The sequence below is a fragment of the Bombina bombina genome, chromosome 5 (genome assembly GCF_027579735.1).
Source record: "Bombina bombina isolate aBomBom1 chromosome 5, aBomBom1.pri, whole genome shotgun sequence".
NCBI classification, from domain to species: domain Eukaryota; kingdom Metazoa; phylum Chordata; class Amphibia; order Anura; family Bombinatoridae; genus Bombina; species Bombina bombina.
In genome coordinates, this window is record NC_069503.1 from 639,448,073 (window position 1) to 639,461,276 (window position 13,204).

At 42.5% G+C, this 13,204-nt stretch overlaps 1 protein-coding gene across 1 annotated transcript in view; it reads right to left on the reverse strand.

Moving 5' to 3' along the window:
- The window catches only part of MYO10 (myosin X), a 457,205-nt gene that overhangs the window by 289,413 nt on the left and 154,588 nt on the right, over positions 1 to 13,204 (reverse strand).

Genomic DNA, 13,204 nt, shown 5'->3' on the forward strand with positions numbered 1-13,204 from the left:
TATGGGAGGGAATGCCCATTTTTCAATTACAAAATGAATTTTCATACTTACAAAATTCCATAAAATAACAAATGTATGTCTGTGTGTAAATAGACAAAGGCCACGCGGGTGTGGTCGGGCGTGACATGGGTGGGGCCGGGCGGGGCCAGATGCCCAGAGACAGAGAGCTCTAAAGAGGGTGGATAGCGAGAGCAGAAGAGGGTGGATAGAGAGAGCAGAAGAGGGGGGATAGAGAGAGGGGGAGAGAGACAGCAAAAGAGAGAGGGGGGAGAGAGACAGCAAAAGAGAGAGGGGGAGAGAGACAGCAAAAGAGAGAGGGGGAGAGAGACAGCAAAAGAGAGAGGGGGAGAGAGACAGCAAAAGAGAGGGGGGAGAGAGACAGCAAAAGAGAGGGGGGAGAGAGACAGCAAAAGAGAGGAGGGAGAGAGACAGCAAAAGAGAGGGGGGAGAGAGACAGCAAAAGAGAGGAGGGAGAGAGACAGCAAAAGAGAGGGGGAGAGAGACAGCAAAAGAAAGGAGGGAGAGAGACAGCAGAGAGGGGGTAGAGTGTGAAAAAGAGAGGGGGGAGAGAGCGCAAAAGAGAGGGGGAGAGTGCACAAAAGAGAGGGTGGAGAGTGCACAAAAGAGAGGGGGAAGAATGCGCAAAAGAGAGGGGGAGAACGCAAAAGAGAGGGGGGAGAGAGTGGAAAAGAGAGGGGGGAGAGAGCGGGGGAAAGAGCGCAAAAGAGAGGGGGGAGAGAGCGCAAAAGACGGGGGGCAGAGCGCAAAAGAGAGGGGGGAGAGCGCAAAAGAGAGGGGGAGAGAGCACAAAAGAGAGGGGGAGAGAGAGCGCAAAAGAGAGGGGGGAGAGAGCGCAAAAGAGAGGGGCGAGAGCGCAAAAGAGAGGGAGAGAGACAGCAAAAGAGAGGAGAGAGAGTAAACGAGAGGAGAGAGAGATCAAACGAGAGGAGAGAGAGATCAAACGAGAGGATAGAGAGCAAACGTGAGGGGGGAAGAGAGAGAGCAAAAGAGAGGGAGAGAGACAGCAAAAGAGGGGGAGAGAGAGCAAAAGAGAGGTGGAGAGAGAGAGCGCAAAAGAGAGGGGGAGAGAGAGAGCGCAAAAGAGAGGGGGAGAGAGAGCGCGCAAAAGAGAGGGGGAGAGAGAGAGCGCAAAAGAGAGAGAGAACGCAAAAGAGAGGGGGTTGAGAGAGCTTAAAAGAGATGGGGGAGAGAGAGTACAAAAGACAGGGGGAGAGAGAGCAAAAGAAAGGGGGAGAGAGGGAGGAAAAGGGGGGGGGGAGAGAGCGCAAAAGAGAGGGGGAGAGAGCGCAAAAGAGTGGGGGGAGAGCACAAAAGAGAGGGGGAGAGAGAGAGAGCAAAAGAGGGGGAGAGAGCGCAAATGAGAGGGGGAGAGAGAGTGTGCAAAAGAGGGGGGAGAGAGAGAGCGCAAAAGAGAGAACACAAAAGAGAGGGGGAGAGAGAAAGCGTAAAAGAGAGGGGGGAGAGAGACCGCAAAAGAGAGGGGGAGAGAGCAAAAAAAGAGAGGGGGAGAGAGCAAAAAAAGAGAGGGGGAGAGAGAGCAAAAGAGAGGGGGGAGAAAAAGCAAAATAGAGGGGGAGAGAGAGGGAGCAAAAGAGAGGGGGGAGAGAGAGAGCAAAAGAGAGGTGGAGCGAGAGAGAACGCAAAAGAGAGAGATCAAACGAGAGGAGAGAGAGATCAAACGAGAGGATAGAGAGCAAACGTGAGGGGGGAAGAGAGAGAGCAAAAGAGAGGGAGAGAGACAGCAAAAGAGGGGGAGAGAGAGCAAAAGGGAGGGGGAGAGAGAGAGCGCAAAAGAGAGGGGGAGAGAGAGCGCGCAAAAGAGAGGGGGAGAGAGAGCGCGCAAAAGAGGGGGGGAGAGAGAGAGCGCAAAAGAGAGAGAGAACGCAAAAGAGAGGGGGTTGAGAGAGCTTAAAAGAGAGGGGGGAGAGAGAGTGCAAAAGAGAGGGGGAGAGAGAGCAAAAGAAAGGGGGAGAGAGGGAGTAAAAGAGGGGGGAGAGAGCGCAAAAGAGAGGGGGAGAGAGCGCAATAGAGAGGGGGGAGAGCACAAAAGAGAGGGGGAGAGAGAGAGAGCGCAAAAGAGGGGGAGAGAGCGCAAATGAGAGGGGGAGAGAGAGTGCGCAAAAGAGGGAGGAGAGAGAGAGCGCAAAAGAGAGAACACAAAAGAGAGGGGGGAGAGAGAAAGCGTAAAAGAGAGGGGGGAGAGAGACCGCAAAAGAGAGGGGGGAGAGAGCAAAAGAGAGGGTGAGAGAGAGCAAAAGAGAGGGGGGGATAAAAAGCAAAAGAGAGGGGGAGAGAGAGGAAGCAAAAGAGAGGGGGGAGAGAGAGAGCAAAAGAGAGGTGGAGCGAGAGAGAACGCAAAAGAGAGGGGGAAAGAGCGCAAAAGAGAGGGGGAGAGAGAGCACAAAAGAGAGGGGGAGAGAGAGCACAAAAGAGAGGGGGAGAGAGAGCACAAAAGAGAGGGGGTGAGAGAGCAAAAGAGAGGGGGAGAGAGAGAGCAAGGGGTGGGACCGCTGTACTGCAAAAAATGGCCCGTGTGAACGGGCTTTAGGACTAGTATATATATATATATATATATATATATATGCATACACTCACACACAGCAAACTACATTAAAGATCAGCAAAAATAATACATGTTCTATATTTAGCTATAAGTCAGGATAATGGATGCCCAAAACCTGCTATAGCTTTAAAACTTTTACCCTGTGGGGGGCATGAGGCCCTCGGCTCAGGTTACACGCTGCGGAATGCCATATGCTGTGCAGAGAGGGCTTAGAAGTCAGATTATTTTGCAGGTTCAGGGGCATTTACAATAGTCGCTCATTAACTTCTACTATCTAGATCAATGACATGTACATACTAACTAATCATTGTCAGCTGCACCTGATGAGATTCCAATAAGTAAGTTTGCAGGCAGACTAACAATAATATGGTCAGTGCAGAGTCTGGTATGTCCCCCTGAGACACACATCTGACCTCTGACATACGTTCTGCATTTATTTGTTTTAAGCTGTCTTAGTATGGTACCTAGGAGCACTCCTTATATGTCTGTGCAGAAAACCTGGGCCCCAAACACTGATGAAAAACAGACTTTCACATCAAATTAGATCTCCTGTTTAATACTCTTAGAGCCATAACGAGAGGTAGCAAAGCAAGCGTGTCTCTTCTGAGCTGGAAAGCATTGAAATGCTAATGGTTCCGAGATTTTCTTTTTTACTTTCTAGCTACCAGATGTGACTAAGGGATTTTTTCATAACATTCCATTTAATTGTTGACATCTTGGAAGGCTATTTTGACTATGGCAACTTGATGATTTTATTTTAAATTGTCCTACTTATTTGCTAAAATGTTTACACATAAAAAGGTAGTACTGCCTCTACTACTATACAGACATACATACACATCAGATCTTCTAATGTTTTCTACATGCAAATGTAGTGTGTGATGAGTATATTGCTATTAAGAGACTTAAGAACTGCAACATTCTTACTGGGTATAGACGCAGACACAGGCCTAGATACGATTAAACCTTTGTGAAATTAATATCTTTTTTTTTTTTCCAATATATTTTTTTATTGTAGAATAAACATGTTAAAATGACAAAATTTTCAATGAGTTCGTACGTAATCAGAAGTCCAACAATAATTGTACAATAAATGCAATAAGCATAACTATAGGGACAATCAGATGTTTACGGTGTACATAGATAGGGTCCCCTAAAATTAGGAAACTTTTCAAGGTGAACAGAAGTTATTATCATAACTTAAGTGCGAAGACTAGTACAGTAAAATACCCAAAAATATTATAGAAATATTATAATGGACTCGAAAAGTCAGCCGGTATTTACCATTTAATAAACCTCTTTTGATAACCCGAAGGGTTGGATGAAATGCCCGTCACCAGGTGGGGCAAGCAACCTCAAAAATGGAGAAGAGAGGGGTAAAAGATGGGGCGGGGGGTAATAGGTCACATATCAAGGGGAGGGCAGAGGGAAGGGTAGGAGGGGGGGGGCAAGAACAGAAGGAAGAGGATGGGGGGGGCAGGTGAGGGCCTTTAGCTAAATGTCAGCTTCGGATAGGGTTGTAAGCTAAATTTTACTGTAGGAGGTACCTAGGGACCTCGTTATGCCCACATACTTGTCTGCGATCATCTTGGTAGACAAACCAGGGTTCCCAAATCTGCCAATATAGATCCTCCTTGTCTAGGCTATAGTAAAAACTTTGTTCCATATTGGCGTATACCTGAATTATAGGGGTTACAGCTGTAATGTCTGGGGGTTGAGCCTCCTTCCACGCTCTAGCTATGGCCAGTTTCATGGCTGCGAGAACAAAGACTATCAATTTAGACAGGGGAGTCTGAACTTTTCGTGGGAATATATGTAGGAGCGCAATCTCTGGGGTTAGTGGGGTAGACAATCCAAGAGCTGAGCAGAGGTCAGATATTTGGTTCCATTTGGGATGTAATTTGGGGCATTCCCAACATACATGAATATCTGAGCCCCTTTGTCCACATTCCCTCCAACAAAGGGGGGATGCTGATGGGAACATCTGTTAAAGTCTGGAACCATTTCAAGAACAGCTTCATGTAGGATTCTAAAGTGTCTGCACAATGTACAGTCTTTTTAGTTAAAGTCATAGCTATATGTAAGTCCTTGTCCGCAATTGGTCTGGATAAGTCCCCCTCCCAGAAATTAATATCTTGAAGGAAAAAAAACTCACAATATAAACATTGTTACTCCAAAATTGTTACTCCAAAATTGTGTAATTCCGAAATCTTTGTATCTGCCCCTCCTCGTGAGTTACAAGTCAGCAGTATCTATATCATAAGCTTTCACCTTTCTGAGCATAGAACAACCTCCACTGTGAAGGAAACTGATACCACAAAAATGCTTTCAGAATGTTACTGAACAAACAAATTAAAATGGAAACACTCTATATACACACACAAACACACATATAACATATTGAAAGTCTGGCACTCTCTTGCAAGCAATCAGCTAAATTAAAAGATAGATACAGCATTTGGAGAAATGGAAAAAGGCCCATGACCACGTCAAGGTCTCTTCCTCCCAGGGTCCCTAATCTACCTAACTTCTGTCACCCTTGTTTGTATCTCAGTGTCTTTGGTTGAAGGCATGCATTATGTGGCTGTAGGTTAGGGACCCATGGAGGAAGAGACCATGACGTGGTCCTCGGTCTTTCACCATTTGGTCAATGCTGTAACTAACTCTTCCATTTTGAATTTGATCTAGCCTTGTGTCATGATACAATCATGGGGAGTAGTTGATCCCTGGATTGGCTACCTTGCAGAGGTGGTATTGTGTTCTCAGCCTGGAAAAGGTTAGTGTGAATTGCCTTTTTTTGTGTGTGAAAACTGCTTTGAGAACAGCTGTAAGCTGAGACTCCCCTCCCCCCCTTCTTAGTAGTGTAACTGTGTGTAGGAATGCAGAACGCTCCTCCCCTTGGAGGCTGATAGTGGGAGCTAAGACTTCTTTGCATTGGTTGCACTCGTTGTAAATTATAACACGGGCGTCGTCTTTGACAAGACAAAGAAAAATTGGTTCAAGTATGCAAGAGAGAGATTTTTTAGGCAGAACTGCCTGGGACTCAAGCCAATAAACATCTGGAATGGCAGCTCTCCACATATCTAAAGGAACTTGGTAATAAGTAAGATATTGTGTTTCTAATTTTTATGTACCCTATTTTTTTTAAAGAACTGTGGCTTTGCATTTGTATGTTATTTTGAATGTCTTTATAATTTTGCACTGTGTAACCTGTATTTATATTTTTGTTATTAAACACATAGAAAATCTCATTCTGTCTTTTGGGCTCTAATATCCAAATTCACACTCCTGTTGAGACAAGGTTAAAGGCACGTTACCTAATTGTTAAATAGTGTGAGTTTTTAGGGGTTCCCCAAAACTCCCCTTTAATTTAAAAGTTTTGGTGGTGGCAGCAGGGAAATTGTTAATTAGAGCAGTGTGGACAAGATTTGGGGGCTAATGTGGTATCCCTTTTAAGGTCCTTTTGCAGAGTTGCAAGGATAAGGGAACCAGAGCTGTGTGCCATTAACCCCTTCATGCCCACACCCCTTTATTGTGACGCTGAGAAGGTTTGATTAGTCACACCTTGTGTTTACAAGAGAGTGCCAGATGTTGTGTTAATAATTCTGTTTTGTATTTTTTCCTATGGGCTGTGCAACCAGGCTTGTCTGGGGTTAGTTAACTGTGCAGCTGTCTGTGCCTGCTGTTGAGCACCCAGAGCTGTGAATTTTGCAGGGTCATAGGATGTGTATGGGATGTGTACCTAGTCCAGTTTAAGAGTGCAGTCCATTTCCATCTTTTGTATGCGTCTAGGGAAATTATGTGTAACCCTTGTTTGTATCTTAGTGTGTTTGTTTGAAGGAATGCATTGTGTGGCTGTAGGTTAGGGAAATATCATATTAGTGTCAGGAACTCCCACTAAGAAATCTATGGAAAATATGGGTGAATGAGCTTCAAACATGATACCTCCTTTACAACTAGTCCCTTCAGCAAACCTCAAGAAAGTCTATGATTCTTGACCAATAATTCTGTTGGGTGTCACAGAGGACCAGATACAAAACAGTGGCTTGCCCTTTGGAGGAGTATGTTTAAAACATTCTGTTTCATTGTTGTTATGAAAAGCACTAAGCCATTAGGTTATGTAAAAGAGAAAAAAAGAAAAAGGCGCACAGGGCCGACTCAAGTGAAATATTTTATTAACAGTGAAGTATACACATAAAAACTGACACTTACAAGATTCGTAAGTGCTAAAAAGCACATCAGTTGAGCACTGTGTAGGTACAGCTGCTGCTCCTCCACACCAGGTTCAAGATGGAAATTTTCAGGCACGGTATCCGGAACCCCTGCTCTGATAACCGTGGATAGGATTCTAAGGCAGCTGGCCAGACGCTTGCTCTTTAATAGCCTAACGCGTTTCCCCCGATCAGCGGCCGGGCTTCTTCATGAGGCAGTAATGACGTATGTGTTTGGAATTGCGCCTTTGTTATTTAAAGGAGAGACAGCCAATTATCATAAAGAGGTGTGTTACTTGGCCAATCCTGTTCATAGGTGTGTCTCATATCGCTCCACATACACAGGCTTTTAGTTCGCAGTTTGATGCATTTGGGCCTCTATACACAAAGTTCAACTTTGTGTATAGAGGCCCAAATGCATCAAACTGCGAACTAAAAGCCTGTGTATGTGGAGCGATATGAGACACACCTATGAACAGGATTGGCCAAGTAACACACCTCTTTATGATAATTGGCTGTCTCTCCTTTAAATAACAAAGGCGCAATTCCAAACACATACGTCATTACTGCCTCATGAAGAAGCCCGGCCGCTGATCGGGGGAAACGCGTTAGGCTATTAAAGAGCAAGCGTCTGGCCAGCTGCCTTAGAATCCTATCCACGGTTATCAGAGCAGGGGTTCCGGATACCGTGCCTGAAAATTTCCATCTTGAACCTGGTGTGGAGGAGCAGCAGCTGTACCTACACAGTGCTCAACTGATGTGCTTTTTAGCACTTACGAATCTTGTAAGTGTCAGTTTTTATGTGTATACTTCACTGTTAATAAAATATTTCACTTGAGTCGGCCCTGTGCGCCTTTTTCTTTTTTTCTCTTTTACATGATACTGCATTGGAGCTGAGGATTGGATTGCCCAGCTGATCACAGGCAGCACGAAAACAGCGACTCAACAAATTGTTTGCAATCAAGGAAAGCAACATATGCCTTTTTCTTGGAATATCCAATAAAAGAATATAATTGGACTGGACTCAATCTGAACATTTTTTGATTGTATGGACACAACCAGTAACCGTAAGGTATTATATACCATTTAAAGGGATAACACAAATAGGCTGAAATTGGTTTTTTAATTTGCAACTATCTGCAACTGTCTATATTCCTCTATCTTGTGTTTTTTTATCCTGTTGTGGTTTTGATATAATCCTTTTTTGTTGCATTCTTAGCAAGATCTACTACGTGTGTATTTAGATACAACATAGATATTGACCAGTCTCATATATATACATATATATTCTCTAGCGCAATTTATTTTTCTTTCAAAGCCAGTAGGTTATACTTTATATAAATAATTGCAATATGTATAATTCATAATTTTAAAAGGATTTTACCATTTATTTTGTAAACTTAATTTGTGAAGAGTTCATTACTTCCAGACACTGCCCCACAAGGGAGCTGTGGTCTCTGCAGGAAGGCAAATAAGGAGATTCTTTCGTTCATCTTTTATGTTTATTTATTTGTGAGTTAATTTTTATGTATTTGCTTTTCTTTGGATGTATGTATCTTGGGATGTATCTGCTTATGATGATTAATATGATCCCATACCCTAACTCATCTCTTTAACCAATCTCTCACCGCTGGCACATTTCCTGACACATTCAAGCATGCGTCAATCATACCAATCCTAAAAAAGCCCTCGCTTGACCCCTCCACGCCTTCTAACTATCGACCGGTCTCCTTACTTCCCTTTGCTTCAAAATTATTGGAACGACTAGTCTATAATCGGCTAACTCAATTTCTCACAACTAACTCATACTTGATCCACTACAATCTGGTTTCCGCCCTAAACACTCAACAGAAACCGCTCTCAGCTAAAGCAAAAGGCCATTACTCCTTACTAATTCTTCTTGACCTGTCAGCAGCTTTTGAAACAGTTGACCATCCTCTCCTCCTAAAAATACTACATTCATTTGGCATCCGAGACACATCCCTCTCCTGGTTTGCATCATATCTGTCAAACCGCTTGTTTTCAGTTTCCTTTAACAACATATCTTGTGATCCTATGCCTCTCTCAGTTGGAGTACCGCAAGGCTCTGTCTTGGGCCCCTTGCTTTTCTCTCTTTATACTTCCTGCCTTGGAAAACTTATAGCCTCCTTTGGATTCCAGTACCACCTATATGCTGATGATACCCAAATCTATCTTTCCTCTCCTGATATCTCTCCCTCTTTACTCAACCAGATTTTTGACTGCTTCTCTGCAATTTTCTCTTGGATGTCTTCACACTACCTTCAACTCAATCTGTCCAAAACTGAGCTGCTTCTTATCCCCCCTCTTCGAGACATCCAACACCTGACATTTCTCTGATGGTTGGAGACTCTATTCTCAACACCTCACCCCAGGTCTGCTGTCTTGGGGTCAAACTAGACTCAGAACTCACAATCAACCCACATATACAAGCGCTTACCAAATCCTGCCGTTCACACCTACGCAACATTTCCAGAATTTGTACCTTCCTTACTCAAAAAACTACAAAAATACTTATTCATTCCCTCATTTAGTCACGCATTGATTATTGCAATCTACTCCTAAATGGCCTTCCAAAACACCGCCTCTCCTCCCTCCAATCTACTATGAATGCTTCTGCTAGACTCATCCACCTAAGTCGACGATCTACATCAGCTGCTCCGCTCTGCCAGTCTCTACACTGGCTCCCCATACACTCCAGAATACAATTTAAAATATTAACCCTAACCTACAAAGCAATCAACAGTCTAACTCCCAACTATATTTCCTCTCTCATCGTGAAATATTCCCCATTCCGTCCTCTTCGATCAACCTCTGAGCTACGTCTCTACACTCCTGTTATCTCTACGTCCCACTCCCACCTCCAAGACTTTGCACAAGCTGCTCCTGTCCTCTGGAACTCTCTACTCCGCTCCATTAGACTGTCTCCAACCTTGTATAGCTTCAGAAGCTCCTTGAAAACTCACCTATTCAGAGAGGCTTACCATCTCTCCTCCATCTCTCATCCTAACCAAACTAATACATGTACATGAACTGTCTGACTCACTGCTGCAACTACAACCGATGTAACAAGCTACACACACCTTATGTCTCTGCACCCTAAACCTATAGACTGTGAGCTCTCCGGAGCAGGGCCCTCTTCCTACCTGTACTAGATTTGTTTAGTTTTGTTATGTTTTGTTTTGTATTTTATCACAAATCTTTGTCATTGTATACCCCTATCACTGTACCCAGCGCTACGGAATTTGGTGGCGCTATACAAATAAATGATAATAATAATAATAATCCCATGTTATGAGAAAGATATTTTTTTCCCACAGCATATAACAATATACATACTGAATAACTAAGAAAGGGTTAACAGGATAAGGCAGTACCATCACTAATTAGCCTTCTCCAATTGGACCATTGAACCCATCTAATACACAATGGTAGCTTGAGTCATTTACCTCTGATGAAGCGCACGTTTCTTTGTGCGAAACATGTCAGGTCTCTCTGTCTGTTAAATTAATTGTGTTGTTGGCATGTTCCAATAAACATGTTGACTGATTTTGCACAACAACTGTTTGTGAGCAATCTTTTCTAATACGTTTCAGATAAATTAGGGGATTTCCCTTGAAAGCGGTTTCTAGGAGACACCCGACTAGCTCCAGTTAGTTTCTTGCTCATGATCAGTAGAGCACTTTGCTGAAAAATCATGTGACAGTAGAACGTAAGTTTTGTAAATGGTAGTTCTGTCACCTAGCCTTAGGCAATAGCTACACTGAGAATTTCTAATCGCTAATGTTGCACACACAAAAAGTTGTTTGCTGTTTTTAATATAATCAGTTTCATATCCCAGTTTAAATACAACGCACATTTTCTTCATGATTTATAATACTCTTCTCAACTATACATACTAGCAAATTGCCTGACACTTTGTCTAGACACAATAGCTCCCACACACTTCACACAAGGCTGTACTAAAGACTCAAAAGGTGCAGGCAGGTTAAACCATTAACTGAATGACTCATTACATTTTTTTGATAAAAAAAAATGTTTTACTTCTATGATCAAATTCAACCCGTTAACGACTTCCACATGTCCTTAAGGTTTTTTTAACCATATATGAGTGCGTGTCTCAATGCTATTACTACGTCTCACTCCAGGAGGCATGTGGCTATAGCCCGGTGTTGTTTACTGTTGGTGAGAGCCTTTAATGTAAAAATGACAGCCGACATACAGGCTACATTGTCATTAAGGGGTTAATGAATTATCTTTGTATCCTTTATTGAAACGTAGATCCTTTACAGGAGAACATATCTAGGTAGACTTGTATAACGCTGTTACATTCTTACAAACGCTGCTGCCATATAATGATCAAGACACATGGATGGAAAGTAGCTGTATTTTAACATAGGATACCAAGGGGTACATTTGATAATAGAAGAAAATTGCATTTATTTTTTTAATTACATGCTCAATCTAAATTATAAAAGTTTTATTTTGGCTACCATGTCCCTTAAAGGGACACTGAACCAAAATTTGTTCTTTTATGATTCAGATAGAGCATACAATTGTAAGCAACTTTCTAATTGACTCCTATTATCAATTGTCTTCGTTCTCTTGTTATCTTTATTTGAAAAAGCAGGAATGTAAGCTTACGAGCCGGTGTAGTGTCGAAATCTGCGACCCAACGGAATTTGTGACTGTTACGTCACCACATTCCTGACCACACATGTGACTGGTTGACCACCAATCACCTGCTACAGACACCTCCTTCCAGATTTCGACACTTCACCGCTAAAAACGCTAACATCTTGCATCATTTATGAAAACATACAGATAACAGGTACATTTAAAAAAAATATAAACAGCAGCATGATGTAAGAATATAATGGAGAAAGAATGAAATGGAGCAGCCGCTTGTCAAAGTTTCAACGTATTTTTAACTTTCATAGGCATTTCCATATTAGTAGTATCCGTTTCGGACTGCTAATAAATGTATGAAGGCAAGGTAAGCTGTGGAGCAGTGGCGCTTCAGTGAAGGCTGCAAAATCAGACAGGCTCAGCTGTTCCGTCTGATTCTGCGACCCCTCACAGTGTAGTGTCAAAATCTGGAAGGAGGTGTCTGTAGTAGGTGATTGGTGCTCAATCAGTCACGTGTGCGGTCAGGAATGTGGTGACGTAACGGTCACAAATTCCGTCAGGTCGCAGATTTCGACACTACACCGGCCCATTTTTGGTTGAGGACTCTGGATAGCCCTTGCTCACTGGTGGCTGCAGTTAGCCATCAATCAGCAAGCGCTACCCAGGTGCTGAATCAAAGATGGGCCAGCTCGTAAGCTTACTTTCCTGCTTTTTCAAATAAATATACCAAGAGAACAAGAAAAAAGTGATAATAGGAGTAATTTAGAAAGTTGCTTAAAATTGCCTACTCTTTCTGAATCATAAAAGAAAAAAATTAAGTTCAGTATCCCTTTAATGCTTAGTCTATCAAATGTGCTACAGCCCTCTATGGCAGCCACGGGATTTAAAGATAATATAATAAGTGTTGTTCACATTTTAGATTAGAGTCTGCTAGTTGCATTAATACCTCATGTAAGTAGTGTGATCTAATCCCTGCAGTAGTGTGATGTGCTGACAGAGAGAAGAGCGCAATGTGCCTTCTCCCACACTGTATGTCAGTGAGGAAGTTGTCAGGTTGTGCTTGCTTGATAAGCGGTTACTTCCAGAGATAACTGGATGACTTGAGGTGATGTGTTGACAGCAAAACATTCATCCTCAACACAATGAACTTTGCATTATGTAACTCTTCATATTGATGCAAAAACACACCTCAAAAAATGGTGCTATTCAAAATTAAGCGAAGTGGCAAAAGCATATGAATAAACTCACAAAATGTGGTTACTTGCGAAATTGCGATCCCAAATCATGTGTATGGCCATTTTCTATACTGAGGTGTGGCACTAACCGATAAGCCAAAGAGATTTATGTAACTGATGAGGAATCAGTGTTACACAGACATTCACTTCCTGTAAGCTTTAAAATCAAAATAAACAGCTTTAAAGGGACATGAAGCAGTGCTCCTTTGGTAAAAAATATATGTTAAATCCTCAAAGTAAACATAAAGAGAAACAAACTATGTTAAAAAAAAAAACAAGCAACTTGTTTTCTTGCAAAATAAGAACTAACAAATTCTCAGTGCACCCACTGCCTATAGTGAAATAAGGAAGCTGACACGCTAAGAACTTAAAGGGACAGTCAACACTAAAATTGTTATTGTTTACAAAGTTAGATAACGCATTTACTACCCATTCCCCAGCTTTGCACAACCAACATTGTTATATTAATATACTTTATAACTTTTAAACCTCTAAATTTCTATCTGTTTCTAAACCACTATAGACAG